At 41.3% G+C, this 11708-nt stretch overlaps 1 protein-coding gene across 8 annotated transcripts in view; it reads right to left on the bottom strand.

The window, feature by feature from the left end:
- Window positions 1-1055, bottom strand: part of CCDC68 (coiled-coil domain containing 68) — a 57657-nt gene extending 56602 nt beyond the window's left edge. For 5 of the 8 annotated variants that reach the window (XM_055368168.2, XM_055368165.2, XM_019013740.4 and 2 more), the window contains exon 1: window positions 900-1042. The gene's annotated coding sequence lies outside the window, so the exon portion shown is untranslated. Of the gene's footprint in view, window positions 1-899 lie in introns of all 8 variants that reach the window. The other 3 variants (XM_055368167.2, XM_004059448.5, XM_063699227.1) reach the window with 2 other exon arrangements.
- Between the last annotated feature and the right edge of the window lie 10653 nt (window positions 1056-11708).

Raw genomic sequence — 11708 nt, forward strand, 5'->3', positions numbered from 1 at the left:
CAGATTATCTCCTCCCTATCACAAACACAGAATAATTCCTTTTTGTATTCTGACACTTCATCCGACCTATATACACCAAGAAAGTAAAAGAGGTTTTGATTCCTAAAATAAAACAATCAGAATATAATGGGGAACAGGTACAGCTTCAGTTATGCTCAGGGCTTGTTGCTTGTTCTGATCCTTATATTCAATTTTGTCTTCACTTCCAAAAAGGCTGAAAATTCACAGCTATGTTATCATCCAATCTAAAAACTACACTTGCACGGTCCCGTACTAATCTTTAGTAAGATAAGAGTGTTCCTTTGTCTAGCCGCCTAGCACTGTAACTTCCAGATCTAAAATCTCATGATGCTACTCAACATTAAGGAAAAGGTCAAGCAATGGGCTGCTCTTTTTACTACACCTGCGGCTGCAGAAGCCCGCACAAATCAATGAAGACAGCCACCTTCATTCATCTCTGCTCTTTAAAAAATGCGAGCGCAGTGACCTGTCAAAGCCACCACGCTGGAGTTCCCAGGTCAGGGCGTTTACCGCAGGACTTTTCTCCATAGCCTCTGAAATTAGCAGGCAGAAATCGCGGGGACCCCTGACAAACGGATTGTATAACAACAACCTAAATAAATAATCAGGTGTGCGCCGGGCTAAGTAGGGGTTCCTCTCTGCGGAAAAGCAGCTCTTCCCAATGGGGAAGAAACTTCTCGCCCAGGAAATTCGAGCCCAGAACCGAGGTTTCCAGGGAGGATTAACTCTTCAACAAGGACCCTTTTACAGGAAATGTCCTTGATGCCAGGAACTCCACTGGGGAAGCCGCTGGAAAGGCACGCGGACACCCACACACATGGAGGGGGGGCGGGGGCGCGCCGCAGGGACCGGGCCCGAAGGTGGCCAGACTCGCCTACCTTGTGGGGCGCCCAGCCGACGCGGGGTCCCAGTGCTGCTCCTCCCCTGGGCGATCGGACCCTGGGGCCAGGGTCGGCTCCCAGGGCCCTGCGAGTGCAGCCGCCACCGCCCGCAGGCTTGGCTCCGCCCCGCGGGGCGCGCCCAGGGCAGAGTCCGGCGCCGGTGAGGCCCCGGGAAGGAGTCGCGGCGGGACGAGTACGCCCAGCGCTGGAGAGCCAGGCTCTGCCCCTCACGCCCCTCGCTAGGGTGCTGTACAGGCGGGTGGGGGGAGGGGATCGGCCGCTGCTTTTCAAGAAGGTTCTATTTGCACCCTAAGTTTATAAACTTTTGTTTTTGTTTTTTAAATAATTTTTGATTTTATTGTTTTTAGTATAAATTTATGGAGTACAAGTGCAATTTTGTTGTTTTTTTAAAAAACTTTCTTTTGGAACTTAAAAAAAGTTGCAAAGATAGTAGAGAGAGTCGTCTATATACCCCTCAGTCGGTGTCTCCTAATGCCTACAGCTTCCATAACTGTGGCACATTTGTCAAAACTAAGAAATTCACATTGGGCCAGGTGCGGTGGCTCACGCCGTGGTAATCTCAGCATTTTGAGAGGCCAAGGCAGGCGGGAGGATCGCTTGAGCTCAGGAGTTCGAGACCAGCCTGGGCAACATAGTGAGACCTCATTTCTACTAAAAATATTTTTTAAAAGACATTAACATTGATCTGCCACTATTAACACTACTCCAGACTTGATGTAGCTGTCACTAGCTTTTTGGCTAACGCCTTTCCCTTTCAGGATCCCAGCCGGGATACCACACTGCATTTAGCATCCTGTGCCCTTTGTCTCCTCTAATCCATGACAGTTTCTCTGTCTTTTCTTGACTTTGACAGCTGTAAAGAATTCTAGTAAAGTATTGTGATGAAGTATTCTGGTAAGGTATAGTTTTGTGGGGGTACCTCGACAACCACTCATGTGGGTATTGTCTACTGTTTTTTTCTCATGATGAGACTGGGGGGAGGAAAGACTCAGAGATGAAGTGCCTTCCCCACTGCATCCTCTCAGGGACGATGGCACGATGGCCAGGTGACTTATCACTGGTGACTTGACCTTGATCCCATAGTTAAGGTTGTGTCTGCCAGGTTTCTCTACTGCAAAGCTGTTTTTCTCTTTCCATACACTCTACTCTGAATGGCATGAATGGCATGACTCAATTCAGCTGACACTCAAGATGAGGGCAAGATTAAACTCCATCCCAGAGCAGGGAGTATCTATATGTTATTATTTAGAATTATTCTGTAAGGAAGATTTGTTCCATCTCTCTTGTTTATTCAATCATTTTTGTCAGTATTTGTTATGTCAGTATGGACCCATGTATATTTATTTTATACTTTGGGCTAGAGTTCAGTACTACATTATTAATTTTGTTGCTCAAATGGTTCCAGCTTTGACCACTGGGAACTCTTTCAGGTTGGCTCCTGTGTCTCTCTGAAAGTTCATAAACATTTAGGATTGTTTGGGGGGGGGGGGAAGGTGTATTTTCTCCGCCCCCCCTCAACATTTAACAGATTGAGAAAACTGCAACCCAAATCCTTCAATATCCAAGGGCTTTTCAGAATTTTCCTGGGAATCCTACGATTACTGATTCCCACTACAGTTAGAGAGGAATGTTATTTTTTTTTTTTTCCTAACAGATTAACTTGTAGATTGTGACCCAATTGGAGAAGTGAAAGTTGATGGTTCTTAGGTAATTTTTTTGTTAACTAATCCCTGTGGTTCTAGTAAATAGATGTATGTATGTTTACAGACAAATCATGTTCCAAAGATAGCCATAGATGTTTATTACAAGTTTCAGCATTGAAGAAACCCAGCTGTTGAGGATCATTTGTTACATTGCTTTGGTTTGCTCATGTTTGCATTTGCAAGTTGGTTCCATAAACACCACATTTCCTCCTTCTGAGCTTGGCTTTTGCTCAGCATTTGACACTGCCTGCTTTCTGAGACCTGTCCACCTCTCTTCCTGGCCTTGACCCTTCCTGGAGAAGGAAATCTACTTCTCCATTAGCTTGGGTTGAGCTGGGTAAACACAGGATGCGGTGAAGTACCAGTGAGTACTCCAGAACTGCAGAGCTAACTCATTTTCTATCTTTCAACTATTTTTAACAAAGTTAGAAAAGTAAGAGTTAAAGGAAAACATTTCATACCTAAGTCTCACCATATCTGCTATGGACTGAATGATTTGTGTTCCCCCCTAAAAGTTTATATAATGAAATCCTAAGCCCCAACATGGTGGTGAAAGTGAGGTCTTCGGGAAGTAATTAGGTCATGAAGGTAGAGCCCTCATGAGTGGGTTTTAGTGCCCTTCTAAGAAGAGACAAAAGGCTGGGAATGGTGACTCATGCCTATAGTTCCATCTCTTTGGGAGGCCAAGGCAGGTGAATCGCTTGAGCCCAGGAGTTTGAAACCAGCCTGGGCAACATGGCAAAACCTCATCTCTACAAAATATACAAAAATTAGCTGAGCATGGTGGTGCACTCCTGTAGTCCCAGCTACTCAGGAGGCTGAGGCAAAAGGATCACTTCAGCCTGGGAGGCAGAGGCTGTAGTGAGCTGACAGTGTACCACTGCCCTCCAGCCTGGGTAACAGAGTGAGACTCTGTCTCAAATAAAGAGAGGGAGAGAGAGAGAAGAGATATCTGTCATGTGATAACAGCAAGAAAGCAGCCATCTGCAAGCCAGGAAGCAGGCCTCCACAGACACCACATCTCTGGGTGCCTTGATCTTGGACTGCCCAACCTCCAGAACTGTGAGAAATAAATAACTGTGGTTTAAGCCAGTTTAATACCAGTCTATGTTATTTTGTTATAGCCCCTGGAACTAAGACAATATCCCAGAAGAAATCGACAGGGTCAGAGATGAAGCTGAGATTCTTGTGTATGTTTCCGGGGGGGAGAGGGGAGACTTTAAGTGAAAGTGGTCATTCTAATTAGAATGAAATCATAATTTTATTTCATAGTTCTGCAAATAGACTATTCTCTCAGTAACTTTAATAAAACTTTTGTGGAGGGGAGCAGAGTAAACTCAGGATTCATGAGAGTGTGGAGTTACAATATATTAGCAACCTCCACAGGGAAGCTCAGGAGAATCTATAAACTATTATTAATTTAAAACTCCAGTGGTGTTTCTCAGAGGTTGGATATTGGGGGATTAGGGATTAAGCAGGGATTGATGTTTATGGATTTCTCTTACAGCTACTGCCTTTGATTATTATTTTTATGACAGCATATGTACAAACCATTTAAAATTTTTCTAGAGCTGTATATCTTTACACTTTTAAGATTATCCACATTAAGAAAAAGTATTGCTATTGCATAATTTTCGGAATGGCTTTGGTTGGGGCTGATAGAGATTAGGTGGGGACTAAAGCATCCCCAAACCACCCAGAGTGCCCTCGTTGAATAAATCCGTTCTCCTACTCACTCCACTAAAAAGAGGAGGGATTGAGGGTGCAGGAGAAAGCAGCAGATGCAGTCTCCCCTCCTGAAGAACACTGTGAATTGTCACCCATGTTGAAAGAGGGTCTAATTGTAAATCTAACACCCTGCCTTGTGACATTCAGAGCCTGTGGCTTGTGGCATTTGGACCCAGGCTCATATTTGAAATCGCTCTTGTTTATTTCTGTTCAGGGATTATTTGCTGAAAGGGAAAGTTGTGTGTGTGTGTGCGCGCACACACGTGTGCGTGTACTTAGTGCAATTTTATTTCATTTAAAATTTGCATTTAAAATGTATTAAAATTATTTTATTTTAATATTATTTTAAATTTGCATTTAAAATATATGTGTGTGTCTATACACACATACATATATTTAGTGCAATTTTAAATGCAAATTTTACTGTCATTTCCAGCCTCTAACACGTGCACATACACACACACAAACACACACCATTCTTTAAAACATTTCGTTGTCTCCCCATGAGCTCTTATTAAAAGCCTAAACACTTCCCCAGGGAGAGAAGTTGCTTTGCTCTCCCCCATCCACCCCTCCTGCTTCATCTCTTGCCACATTGTTTTTCAGCAAGGCTGGATGATTTGTAGTGTTCCAAACCAACTCTTGTTTCTTACCTTATTCCTTTTGTTGCTCTTGTCTCACCCGCACCCCTGACTCCTAGACTAGAATGTTCTTTCTCCTCCTCTTTGACCTGGAAATTCCTTCACCATTTATTTCCTATGTATAGGGAAACCTTCCCTGAGCTCCCCAGTTTATGTTGGGTGTCCCACTTAGGTCTTCCCATAAAGTGCTTGAGGCACTGCATTTGCTGTTTTATAAGTTTTCTGTGGGTACTGTAACAAATAACCACACTTGGCTGCTTACAACAGTGCACATTTTTTGTTATAAAGTTCTGTAGGTTAGAAGCCTGTCATGGTACCAGGGTAAAATAAACTATTCCTTACTGGAGTCTCTTGGGGAGAATTTGTTCCCTTGCATTTTCTAGCCTTTTCTAGAGGCTCTCTGCATTTCTCCACTCATAGCCCCTTTCTACACCTTCAAAACCAGCAGCACATGTCCTCCTGACTCTGTCCCACTTTCACTTATAAAGACCTTTGTGATGACATTAAGACCAACTAGATGACCCAAGATAATCTCCCCATCTCAACATCCTCAACTTGATCACATCTGCAAAGTCTCTTTTCCACATAAGATAACATATTCACAGGGGCTAAGGATTAGGACATGGACTTCTTTGCAGGAGGGCATTATTCTGCCTACCATAGTTTTGTACCTAGGTCAGGTCACAATTCAAACATTAATTAGGTTTTGTTATGAAATATTTCATTTTTAAGGCACGAAATCAAGAAGGCTTTGCAAAATTATAAAGGAGCCATGCTCCCATCACTTTTTTGGTGATGCCTTTCCCTGCTTTTCCCTCCTGTCCTCTCACATTCCTGTGACGTCCCCATAATGCCACCCTAAGGGGTTCCTGGTATTGGATAATTTTCCAACTTCTTCCTCCTCTCCCATACCTACCGCCTTTCTACATTTTCTGCGACTTGTGGAAAGGAAAAGGGAATGCAAATGTGGAAGTTGCAGCATTGATCTTGACAAAATTTAACTGTATGAGCCCCCCAAGTCTTGCATTTTGAGCTCCAAGCTCACGATGGAGCTGACTGCTAGGGAAAACACTCTATACCTAATGTCTCTCGCAAGCTTAGGACACAACTCCATCTATTCTGCACAGTTCACAGCTGATGTGCTAAGTGTTGGGGTCCATTTTACAATTTTAAATTTCAAAGAGCTTGCACTTTAAATGGCTAGATCACATATACGCACATAAAAATACCTATACATGCAATTATATAATAAGCTAGAATATTTTCAAGCAATAAATCATCACTGAGTATTAGTGAAGCTACTAAGTACTAGAAAACTAAGAGAAAGTACTGACTTTAGTTGGTGTTCTAGGGAAGGCCTCAAGAGGAGGTAGGCTTGGCATTGGTTTTTGAGAATAATTACCATGTTATTCTGGGAGAGCATGGAAGCCTTTAAAGGTCATACACAGCCAAAGGCACCAGGGCAAGTCAATGTTCAGGCAGACTGGAAATCTACCAAGTAGACCAGTCCAGCCAAACCACAGGAGACTAGTGGGAGATAAAGCAGAGAAATGTAAGCAAGCCTTGAGAAACAAACAAGAAGTACAGGAAATACATTTTTCTTGTCCATCTCTGCTAAGAGAGGAAGGGAAAACAATATTGTAGGAACTGAAACTCTGGCTATTGAATGAGTTCATTAGTAAAATAATTAGCCAATGCTTATCAACAATATGTGAATGTCTACTTGTGTATACAAGTCTGTCTACACAGGTGAATCTTTTTCTAGGACTCCTTTCACATAATAGGTACAGAAACCATGACATAACCAAGAGTGATATCGAGAATATGAACCTATGGGTTGAGCAGTAGTACTGACCAACCAGAAAAGCCGCCAGCCATAATAGACAACTGGCGAGTAGGAACCCAGTTGAACCAGCAAAAAGTCAGCCCTGGACATCATTATTTAAAATGATTGCCGCTCTCTTAGCAAAACTAAATATCCTGTTGGAAATGTCTTTTCAAAGCACCCAGTTGGAGTTATTAAGCTCTGATTTCTGTAGGCATTCTTTCTGTTGATGAGCTTGGTTCACTTTATCTTAACAGTAGCTGGAATAATAAATAACACTTCCCTCTGCACTGTGAGCCCTTACCACTGAGTAAAGAACTCATAGAGAAAGGTGAAACAAGACAAGAGGGTTGAGATGTGCATTCTAAATTCAGGTATTTCTAAGTTTGGAGGAGGGACGTGAAGCCCAGGATAAGGCTGTAGGAAGGCTGTGTTAGACAAGCTTATTGGTTATAGGTGGAGACTAAATTTCAAGACTACTTGTCTTTGCTATTTGTTCACTTTCTCTGCCTTTATTCTCATGCTACCTTCAGTTGGTAAAGACAATTTCAATATTAACTTCAGAAGCTCATGTTGGTTTGTTTTTATTTCTTCAGCTGGAATAGAAGAAAGCTTACTGTATTCCCAGGCCAAACAAGATGAATTTTCTTTGATTATCCACTGTTTGAACCTGTCCACACACTGTAGTGAAAACCATACCTTTACAAAATATTTTTGCTTGTTTTTAAAGGTATTCTCTAATAGTCTATGGGATTTTGGCTTTCTATCCTTTTTGCAACAGCAGTGTTTTGGGGGATAATTGTGGTTTGATACCTATATCCCTGTTTCTTAGTTTTTGTTTTTGTTTTTTCTTTGAAATATTATCTTTCTTGATGGTTTGGTAAGTGGTTGATATCAAAATAAAAATTTTGGGAAAAGAAAAATAATGTCTTCATGTTAGCTCAAGTAATAGTGGGGAGTTAATATTAGGGTCCACATGGCAATAAGGAAGATGGAGAGCTCATCCAGGTCCCAAAGCAGGAACCCTGCAATGGCTGAGATTCCTGGAGACTGGATAAGGATGGAGGAGCTTTAGGGTTTCAGCTAGAGTCTGGGGATTCTCCCTCAAAGCTTTACCCAGCATTAATGCGGCATCTCTGCTTCTATGAGGATGGCTTCTGGTGTCTTGCCACTATTGAGTGGCTTCCTTACTCCTTGTCCTGTGACTCTTCAGTGGCCATGAAGTGTTGTGTAAAGCAGTGTTCAGGTTAGCTAGTCGACCTTAGGCAAGTGACATAGCCTCTCTGGCTTCAGTTTCTGTAAAATGGGCTCTAACTTTCATGAATCCTTGCAACCTCAGCCATGGCGACACACTGCTAGATTATTTTTGTTCTTATCAGTTTGAATTTTTGAGAGTGAAGATTTGATTAAACCTGCTTTCTCCTCTTTAGGATGGGCTATTCACAGATCACCTCAAAAGTCACAGGCTATGCTTTGGCTTGGCTGCCGTTGGGATGGGTGCCCATCACTTTCTGTCTGTCTTCTAGGACTTAGTAACTACTTGGTGGTTGCCCATGACAGAGCAAATGCCTGCCTAGGGCCCTTCCCTCAACAGGCGCTATGGGTGTAACAAGCTCTTCAGATGAAAACTAGGGCTGGGGGGCACCATGACTGTGGCTTCAAGTACAAAGAAGATAAGGACTGAGGCCAAAGAATTCAACTTGGGGCCAGGTGGGGGCAGGTGGCATCTGGAGGAAGAATTAGAGTCTTTAAGAAAATCACTAAAGAAGGAAAGAAAGAACTCAAAAATTAAAAAACTATAATTATCTCCCAGCTGTTAGGAACTGTATTTATCTTTTTTAGCCATAGTTAAATGCTTTAAATTATTACCTAAGTAGGTAATAAATCTCTACATTTATATATCTGTGTATGTCAAACTTCACACACATATAAACAGTGATTAATAAATTATTATACTAATAATGCACAAAACTAATAACATTAGAATTTGGGTATTTTTTTCTGTAAAGTGACTAAGTTATTTTATGCCCAGATTGGTAGAGATTCTGCAGAATCTGTTAATTTTTGGTACTTTTTGATATAGTCTTTAGTCATTTTTAAAAATAGTCCTTGCTTTTGGAAACAAAACTGTATTCCTTATCATTGTTAATGTTATTGCTATATATTTTTATAATGTTGCCTACAAACCTGTTTTTCTTTAGATACTTATGACATTTGTAGGATGTTTATCTTCTTCAGCAATTATTTTTTATTTTGCCTTTCCTAAATTCAAGCCTCAAATTCAGAATAATAAAGCCATTAAGATGTCTTTCATACCTCAATTGTCTTTGGGTTTCTTAAAATGGACATTAGGTAACACTAAGATGTATTTGTTTACCCTACAAAAGAAAAGACAATAGAAATAATTGGGTTTGAATAAAATTCCCTAAATTTTAAGTAAGATACTTGGTCTGTTTTCATACTGTTATAAAGATGCTACCTGAGACTGGGTAATTTATAAACAAAATAGGTTTAATTAACTCAGTTCTGCATGGCTGTGGAGGCCTCATGAAACTTATAATCATGTCAGAAGGTGAAGGGGAAGCAGGTACCTTCTTCACAAGGCGACAGGAGAGAGAGAGGGAGGAAGCAGCAGACACTTATCAAACAGTCAGATCTCGTGAGAACTCACTCACTATCACAAAAACAGCATGAGGGAAACTGCCCTCATAATCTGATCACCTCTCACTGGGTCTCTCCCTCAACATGTGGGGATTACAATTCAGATTACAATTCGAAATGATATTTGGGTGGGGACACAGTCAAAGCACATCAGTAATTCAAAACTCTTTTGCAATGTCTTTTCTTTACCAAACTTATGATAATTCAAAATAACTGACAAAGCAAAATGAGAATTATCTTCCTAGATTAATTATACATAACACATATATACTAACAAACATCTTTTTATGATTATATACTTTTTAAGTTAAAAAACATTAAGCTCCTGTTGAAGCACAAAGACTAAAACAATAACTGTCTATGAAAAGATTTTTACTAAAGGATTTCAGACTCACAGATCATTTTCTCTTTTTGTTCATGGAAAGTCTGAACAAGCACTGGAGGTACTGAGTCATTTACAAGGAATCATCAGAGGTCTTTTTGCTTCTGTTTTGTTTGTTTTTTTGTTTTTGTTTTGAGATGGAGTCTCGCTGTGTCACCCAGGCTGGAATGCAGTGGTGCAATCTCGGCTCACTGCAACTTCCACCTCCCAGGTTCAAGCGACTCTCCTGCCTCAGCCTCCCAAGTAGCTGGGATTACAGGCGCCACCACGCCCGGCTATTTTTCCTATTTTTAGTAGAGACGGGGGTTTCGCCATATTGGCCAGGCTGGTCTCGAACTTCTGAGCTCAAGTGATCTGCCTACCTCGGCCTCCCAAAATGCTGGGATTATAGGCCTGAGCCACCATACTCAGCCCTTTTTGCTTCTTTAAATCTCTCATTAGGTCCAGCAACCAAGGCATCTCCTCCTTATCTAAAAGCTATAGCAGCAATAGCAAAGTGTATTTGTTTTTTAAAATTTAACTCAGTGGATTTAGTCCTAGGGTTTCCACAAAATGTAACTGTATTAGGCCGTTCTTGTATTGCTATACAGAAACACCTGAGACTGGGTTATTTATAAATAAAAGAGGTTTAATTATCTTATGGTTCTGCAGGCTGTACAGGAAGCATAGCAGCTTCTGCTTCTAGGGAGGCCTCAGGGAACTTACAGTCATGGCGGAAGGAGAAGCAGACAAGTCATATGGTGAAAGCAGAAGCGAGAGAGAAGAAGGGAAGTGCCACACACTTTTAAACAACCAGATCTCATGAGTACTCTATCACTATCATGAGGACAGCATCAGGGGATGGTGCCAAACCATTTATGAGAAATCCCTCGCTCTAATCCAATCACCTCCCACTAGGCCCCATCTCCAACTTTAGGGATTACATTTCAACATGAGATTAGGGCGGGTCAAATATCCAAACTATTATCAGTAGTATTTCTCAGTTCTATACAGATTTTCTGATTATCCTGCTGACTGCAAACACTCAGCCATTTATACAGCTCGTTTCTTGACCTCCTATGAAATATTGTTCATTTCTCTTCACACATCGCTACTCGTTACTGCAACACTCTATAGCCAGTCTTTCTCTTCCCTCACCCTAAGGAGCAGGAACTTACCTCTCCTGCACAGAGAGACTTCTTTGAATAATGCTGATTAAATTTTGTTTGATGATGATGTTTTCTACTTAAAAAGAAAAAGTAAAAATTGCATACTAGGCTACATTAGCACAGATGTGTATTTACCCTTAACATATTAGCTTCTCCCAGAAAGTAACATAGTTCAAGCAGTTCGATTAATTGCCTTTGCCTGGGCATGCTGACAAAAGATAAAATAGCAAGTATTTATACTAATAATAGGTATGATTTGAAGTTAGTAGACTTTGAAATTTCCTGAGGCTATCCTTGCTACAATGGTCAGTTTGTTTTCTTCAGAGACATTCCAGCCTGCTTTGCAGAAATTATATAATTCTATTTAATGAGCCTGCCCACCTTAAGGGGTCAATGTCTTACTTCTGTGGTTCCCAGTAGAATCTGTGACCCTCTGTCGCTACTTCTTAAGAAAGCATGATTTCTGCTCTAAGCTAGTTTAAATTTGAATTCATATCCCAAGGGAAAGTTTATGTTTTAGCAAACACTTTTTGCTGTGCCTTTATAAATTCTAGAGGTCACATTGAACGGTTCAGGACCAGGATAAAGCAGAAAAGCATCCAGGTCTCTAGAAAAGGCCAGCTGAACTTTGGGACATCCTGGGATGATAACTGAGGCCTCTGCTTCAGGGTCTAATAAAAGAGTGGGTGGCCCTTTG

This window comes from Gorilla gorilla, chromosome 17, assembly GCF_029281585.2.
Source record: "Gorilla gorilla gorilla isolate KB3781 chromosome 17, NHGRI_mGorGor1-v2.1_pri, whole genome shotgun sequence".
Taxonomy (NCBI): domain Eukaryota; kingdom Metazoa; phylum Chordata; class Mammalia; order Primates; family Hominidae; genus Gorilla; species Gorilla gorilla.